At 41.0% G+C, this 7,512-nt stretch overlaps 1 pseudogene; it reads left to right on the top strand.

Annotated features, from left to right (window-relative positions):
* The first annotated feature begins 423 nt into the window (after positions 1-423).
* On the top strand, positions 424-7,202 carry LOC112614710 (annotated as a pseudogene).
* The last annotated feature ends 310 nt before the right edge of the window (positions 7,203-7,512 follow it).

Raw genomic sequence — 7,512 nt, 5'->3', positions numbered from 1 at the left:
GGGCGGGGCGGGGCGGGGCGGGGCGGGGCGGGGCGGGGCGGGGCGGGGCGGGGCGACCCCACCCGGCAGGGGGCGTGGCAAAGGCCGCTGATTTCCTACTGCATATAACACACCCACTTTACCTAAAGCAGAAATCAAAGCCAGGAGGCGCCATCCCTTGTGGGCACCTGAAAAGTACAAAACGAAGTCTGGGGACAGTTCAAAGGCGCTTAAGTTGACCAGTGGCAATTTTTGTTTCCCGCCCCCCTGCACACGCGAAAGCGCTTGCGCTGCCATTGGCTCCCGCTGGGGGTGAGTCCGGAACCTGCGAGCCCTAGAACTTTCCACTCTGAGCTCCAAGTTGCGCTAGGCGCATCCTTGCTGTGCGTTTCCTAGCGGCTCTCTTGTCTTACTTGCAGCTTGTGTCCGGAGTAGCAGACAGCCATGTTGGCCCCGCGGGCCTGGCGCTGACAGACCCTGGAGCAGTGTCTCACAGAGGTCGGCAAAGCCACCGGCTGGCACCAGTGCATCCTCACGTAAGTGCGCAGATCCCGAGCTCGGGTGGGACTGGGGTCGCACGTGGACGCGAGTTGCAGACTCCTGGCAAATTGTGGAGCTAAGGGAAGGTAAGGGGAAATGTAAACCACTCTTCCCCACATTTCAGAGTTTATACTTTCCTAGGCTATCAAAATTTTCAAAATGGTTAAAAATTTTTACAGTATGGCTCTCTCAGTTGAATGTTATTGAAATGAACGTAACCTCAGTTATTAACGCCTAGAAGCTCCCCTTGAGGCTTATTACTGCCCCCATCCCCCTACACACAAACTGTGTTGGTTTCTCCTTCCGCCTATGTGCTCCTAAAGCACTCAGTGTTTCACTGTCATCATACTTTATTGAAAGTACAAACTTATCACTTGTCTGTCCACCCCAACTAAGCTTCTTGAGAATTAGAACTTTCATGTCTCTTCCCAGCACAAGCGTTTTATGCGTACTTTGTTGAAGAACTTCAAATATGATCTATAAAATTATGACTCATTTAACTCCAACCTCTCCTTTGAGTCCCTGGCTCACAGCAACTACAGACTGAGCTTAGTTGGAATTCAGTAGCACACAACTGGGATATCCGCACTGTAAGGCTTTTAACAATTTTTAAAATTTTGGTACCCTCAGCATCGCAAATTCACTGTGTCCAAAATAGAGTAGAATGTTGTTTCTACCCACCTGTACTCTGCCATCCCCTGAAGTCCTTTCCCCATGCACCACCACTCAAGCCTTGCCTATCGCAGTAAATGGCAGTTCTGTCTTTCCACTTGCTCACACATAAAACTAGGCTGCTATTTTGATGTCTTCATTTTTCTCTTATTCTGTATCTAATTCCTTAGCAATCCTGTCAGTTCTACCTCTAAACTGTACTCAGCATATTCACTGTTCTAACTCCAGCTTAAATCACCATCATCCTTTGCCTGGAATGCTGCATCAACCTTCTAATCACTCTACTTTCCTCCTCCTCCTTCCTCCCTTTCTTCTTCCTTCGTGTACATCATCATTTCGTCCTTCTGCTTAAAATCTTCTCATGTTTTCTTACTACACTTAAAATGGCAAACTCTTACCCTTGAGCCCTGCAGAATTTGGCTCCCTTCAGTCTCTCCAGCTTCACCTTCTGCCTCCATCACACTCTAGCCATGCTCATTTTTTTATTCCTTTGGCTTACCAAACTGAATCGCATCTTAGAGAATTTGTTCTTGCTGTTTCTTCTGCCTGGAATACATGTTACCCAATCTGTGTAAGACTATCCGTATCTGTAGATTTCATCTGAGATGTCACATCTAAGAGAGGTTTTCCTTGACCACTGTAGCCAAAGCAAATGTTGATCACTGAAGAAATAAGGGAATGAATGAATGAATGAATGGAGTGATGTATAATGTAGCTGAGTTGATAATTTAAGGCTAATTCACTATATATCTCCAAGCAAGTCGATTTATAATGCTTTTCCTGCCTAAAATCTATACAGCTGATTCACAAATCCTTGGTTGACAGGTTTTAGATATCATTGTGGCTCATCAGCTTATATGTTGTTGGGGCCAGCATCTATACTGACACTTCATTCAAATTTGATTTTACAGAAGAGTTGGAGTTTTTATTTTTCTTTTAATTAAGAGGGCTGTGAAATTATTACCTATAATTCTAAATCTCATTTAATTCCTCCCAATAGGATTCAAGATGGACTGGCATCAAAGTTCACTTCTTTAACGAAAGTACTTTATGACTTTAATAAAATTAATTAGAGAATAGTGGGATCCGTGGAAGCCCTTTATAAAAACTTGTGATAGAAAGTTTTGATGATGAGCAGACTTTGCAACAACTGGAAATGCAGAATGAACCAATTTTACAACACTTCCAAAATGCAGTTAGTGAAACGCAGATGAAAATACCAGTCTTCTCCCAGAGAGTGAAGAACAGGAGCGTGAAGAGGCTGGTTCAGAGACAGAGGCTGGTGGCCAGGAGGACCTAGAAGATTTAGAGGAGAAAGAGGAAGTGTCAGATATGGTTGGTGACAATCCTGAGGTGGGTAAGAAAGCTAAAAACTCAAGCAAATTTGAACTGAGGAAAAGCCCAGTGTTCAGTGATGTGGATTCTGACCTTGACTTTGATATCAACAAATTGGAACAGCAGAGCAAGGTGCAAAACAAAGGACTTGGAAAACCAAGAGAAAAGTCCACAGGAGACGAGAAATTCTCCCGACTCTCTGAAATGGAGGCCGATTTAGAAAACAGAAAAAGAAGAGGAACAAAAAGATGATGATGATGATGAGGTGGAAGATACTGATTTTTTTTTTTGAAGATATTGATTCTGGTGAAGATGAAGGGGGACTGTTTGGAAGTAAAAAAACTTAAGGTAAAAACAAAACAAAACAAAACAAAAAAAACTTAAGGTAAAGTTTTGAGAGAGGAGAGAGCACTTTCCTCTTCAAATGAGCTTTTGTTCTGTTTTTCTAGGAGAGATGTAGTTAGAAGATTTAGAGCTAAGAAATATTATGCTCTATCTTATCGGTTATACATGAATCTGTACTTCCATTCAGTTTATGTTACAGTTGTTCTTATAATAGTTTTATGGTAGTGTTTTTAGTTGCCAATTTCACCTAGTAACTATTTTTGACTTGTAGTGTTAAGTTAGAAAGTAATGCAGACATACAGTATACATACAAATATATATGCATGTGTTAATGATGTATTTTTCTATTCCTAATTAATAGTTTTAAAAATCTTTTTATTTTAGTCAGGTGAAAGTTCCAGAAATGTGAGGTACAAAGATTTTTTTGATCCAGTTGAAAGTGATGAAGACATAGCAAGTGATCATGATGATGAGCTGGGTTCAAACAAGATGATGAAATTGCTGAAGAAGAAGCAGAAGAACTAAGCATTTCTGAAATGTGAGTATTTTGAACCATCCTTTACATTGTGAGCTAGAATTGCCCAATCATGTGTTTGTACTTGTGGTTTTCAGATACGTTTAAGAAGTTAGATTCTCTCCTATCAGATATTCTCAAGATAGCCAGAACAAGACTCTGAAAAAAAAAAAAAGGAATTTAAGGAATTTTTAATATGCTTGACGTGATTGTGGAACTCACAGACTACTAACAAATCTTCCCTATTATTTTTCGTCTTTTTTTTTTTTTTTTTTTTTGAGATGGAGTCTTGCTCTGTCACCCAGGCTAGAGTGCAATGGCGCAATCTCGGCTCACTGCAGCCTTCACCTCCTGGGTTCGAGTGATTCTGCCTCAGCCTCCTGAGTAGCTGAGATTAAAGGTGCATTCCACCATGCCTGGCTAATTTTTGTATTTTTAGAAGACATGGGGTTTCGCTGTGTTGGCCAGGCTGGTCTCGAACTCCTGACCTCAGGTGATCCTCCTGCCTTGGCCTCCCGAAGTGCTGAGGTTACAGGCATGAGCCGCTGTGCCCCAGCCTTCCCTATTTTTCTTATTGTAACTATTAACCACCCTTTGAAAACAAATATCTTGGTCAGGTGCAGTGGCTTAACGCCTGTAATCCTAGCACTTTGGTAGTCTGAAGCGGGAGGATCAGTTGAGCTCAGGAGTTCAAGACCAGCCTGGACAACATGGTGAACCCTTGTCTCTACAAAAAATACAAAAATTAGTGGGGCGTGGTGGTGTTTGCCTGTAGTCCAGTGGCTCGGGTGGCTGAAGTGGGAGGATCACTTGAGCCCAGGAGGTCGATGCTGCAGTGAGCTATGATCACATCACTGCTCTCCAGCCTGGTCGGTGGAGCAAGATCCTGTCTTCAAACAAACAAACAAACAAACAAATAGAAAACCGAAAATCTTGCTGCTAGTCTCTAAAGCAAAAGCACACTATATGGAGATGCCATATGGAAAGCATCTGATTTGCAAAAGCCAGTGCTTGCATTACCCAGCCTGTAGCTTTCCATTTGGGGCCCGTGTGTAAAATAGTTGTTTCTTTTCTCTCTCCCTTATGTCTTTATATGTATAGTATGTCTCTCCTGACAAAGCTGTCCTGAGAGCCTCTTCTTGTAACTGTTTTGACTGCTCTGCAGGATATAGCCTATGTCTTTAAGGTGCTTCACAGATTTTGGTGAGTGCCAAATAGCTGTAATTTTAATTAATACCATGACAAACATATCTTCCAAAGTATGTCATGATTTCAGACAAGTGAAATTTCATTTAATTTTAGTAGATGTAGTCTGGCTGCAATAATTTGGCTGTATTATTTATCCAATCTTAAAATTTTATTGTAATGAAAATGAGAATAGTGCCAGGCACAGTAGCTCACACTTGTAATCCCAGCACTTTAGGAGGCTGAGGAGGGAGGATTGCTTGAGCCCAGGAGTTCGAGACCAGCCTGGGCAACATGGTGAAACCCCGACTCCACTAAAAATTTAAAAAATTAGCTGGGCTTGGTAGCGTGAGCCGATAGTCTTTGCTACTCGAGAGGCTTATCGAGGATGATCGCTTGAGTCCAGGAGTTCAAGGCTGCAGTGAGCTATGATTGGACTATGGCACTCCAGCCTGGGCAGCAGAGCTGGAGAGCAGGCAAATACACTATACCAAGAATATCAAAAGAATTATTTTTAAAATCTGCGAATCTAAATTAAATGCATCATTGTCAGATTGTCCCTAGAAGATAAATTCTAAAGGGGGGAATAAAACAACAACATAGTATCAATGAGTTCGTGTCCTCCCATCCCATTCCTTCCACCCTCCCCTCACAAAAAAAAGAAAAAGGTTTGGTTTTGCTTTGAAATTATATCAGACCTTCAAGTGAAGTTTTCAGTAAATCACAAATAATTTATTGCAATTTTCACATATAAAGTAGAACTTTCAAACTTTTTTTTTTTGGAAACTATTAGAACATGAAAACCCAAACGTGACAAAGGTAGCATTAAAACACAGTCTCTCATTCATGACTAGTGATGCAAACACAGCACAGTGGAAAAATTATGCCACAAAACCATGTGAACCTTATTCTTTTGAATCACTGTTAGAAGATCTGGTATGATTCCTGGTTGCAAGACATCAAGGAGAAAATACACGGTTCCCTCCATGTATGTTAGGAAGACATTTGATAAAATTCAATATGTATTTCTAATTTTTTTTTATACCTAGTGGATTATAAATACATCTAACCAAAAGCTGCCATCATGCATGATGGGTGAAATTCTACAAACATACCTTTCAGATCAAGAATAAGACAAAGTGTCCAGTATTACAGTTACCCCTGTTAATTAACACTAACAGTTAATAACCACATAAGCAAGTGCAACTACAAAAGATAAAGATAAGAGATTAGGAAAACTGACAGGAGCTGTGGTTCACACCTGTAATCCCAGCACTTTGGGAGCTTAGGAGCTCTCAGCATTTGAGCTGAGGAGTTTGAGACCAGCCTGGGCAACATGGTGAGACCTCATCTCTTCAAAAAAATACAAAATTAGCTGGGCATGTTACCTGCGGCCGTGGTCCCAGCTACTTGGGAGTCTGAAGTGAGAGGACTGCTTGAGCCTGGGAGGCAGAGGTTGCAATGAGCTGAGATCGTGCAACTGTACTCCAGCCTGCACAACAGAGCGAGACTCTGTCTCAGAAAAAAAAAAAAAAAAAGATTAGGGATACTAAAATGAAAACATTAGTGTTTGGAGAGAAAACCAAATGGATAAAGTGAATTGATATTAGAAAAATAAGAGAATTCTGTAAGGTAGCTAAAAAAGCTGGCATTTTATTCACTGAAGTCATAATTGTTGTCTTTTAGAAGTTAGAGATAATAAAAATTTGAGTTTAGAGTCAAAAGGGTCAGGCTCCATCAAATACTAATATCCTAATCAAAGAATTACTTGGCCGGGCATGGTGGCTCGTGCCTGTAATCCTAGCACTTTGGGAGGCCGAAGTGGGCGGATCACGAGGTCAGGAGATCAAGACCATCCTGCTAACACGGTGAAACTCCATCTTTACTAAAAATACAAAACATTAGCTGGGCGTGGTGGTGGGCACCTGTAGTCCCAGCTACTCTGGAGGCTTGAGGCAGGAGAATGGCTTGAACCCGGGAGGCAGAGCTTGCAGTGAGCCAAGATTGTGCCACTGCACTCCAGCCTGGGCTACAGAATGAGAGACTCCATCTCAAAAAAAAAAAAAAAAAAAAAAAAAATTAACTTTAGGATGCTGTAATCAAAATTAATAGTGGCTTGTGAACAGATAGATCACTTGAATAGAATAGAGCCCAGAAATAAACCCAAATGTTTCTGAGGGAGTTTAATATATTATAAACATGACATTTTAAATCAACGACGAAAAGAAATCATTTGCAACTCACCGTACCATAGGTAGCAGGAATAGGAAGTCATTGGCAGAATAAAAAGCTGGTAAGAACAGAACAGAGTTGTAGAACAGTACGTTTCTTGCTTCCCCACTTTTCAAAGTATTTTTTTTGTTTTTACACAAGTATCAGTGTAATTTTATTTTCTAAATGTATGCTAATTATTTTGTCTCTTTCTTAGATGAATGACAAAAATTACATCTTTAGAAAAAGAGTTATTAGAAAAAAGCCTTGGCAGCCTCAGGGGGAAGTGACAGCACGGAAGAGACCAGAGAATAGCCTCTTGGAGGAGACCCTGCACTTTGACCATGCTGTCCGGATGGGTGTGCTGCCGTCTTCTGCAAAGTCTTCACTTCTGTGCTGCTTCTATGGTTGCATTTCATAGAAAGATTTGGGGTGGTGTTTCTTTTCCCTCAACTTTTTATTCGAAAAGCTTGCAAACACAGAAAAGTTGATAAAATCATGCAATAAACATCTGTATGCTATTCACCTGGATTCACTAGTTCATGTTTTGTCATATTTGTTTTCTCTCTTCCACGTATGGAAGATTGTATATTTGCCCTTTTTTCCCCCTGAATCATTTCAAAGTAAGGTGCCAGTATCATAGCATTTCACTGTTAAGTACTTTTGCAGATATCTTCTAAGAACCAGGACATTCTCCTATATAATCACAATACCATTAATCGACCCAAAAA

This window comes from Theropithecus gelada, chromosome 20 (genome assembly GCF_003255815.1).
Source record: "Theropithecus gelada isolate Dixy chromosome 20, Tgel_1.0, whole genome shotgun sequence".
NCBI lineage: Eukaryota > Metazoa > Chordata > Mammalia > Primates > Cercopithecidae > Theropithecus > Theropithecus gelada.
The sequence above is the reverse complement of the archived record's forward strand: the minus strand, read 5'-3'. Positions and strand labels throughout refer to the sequence as shown.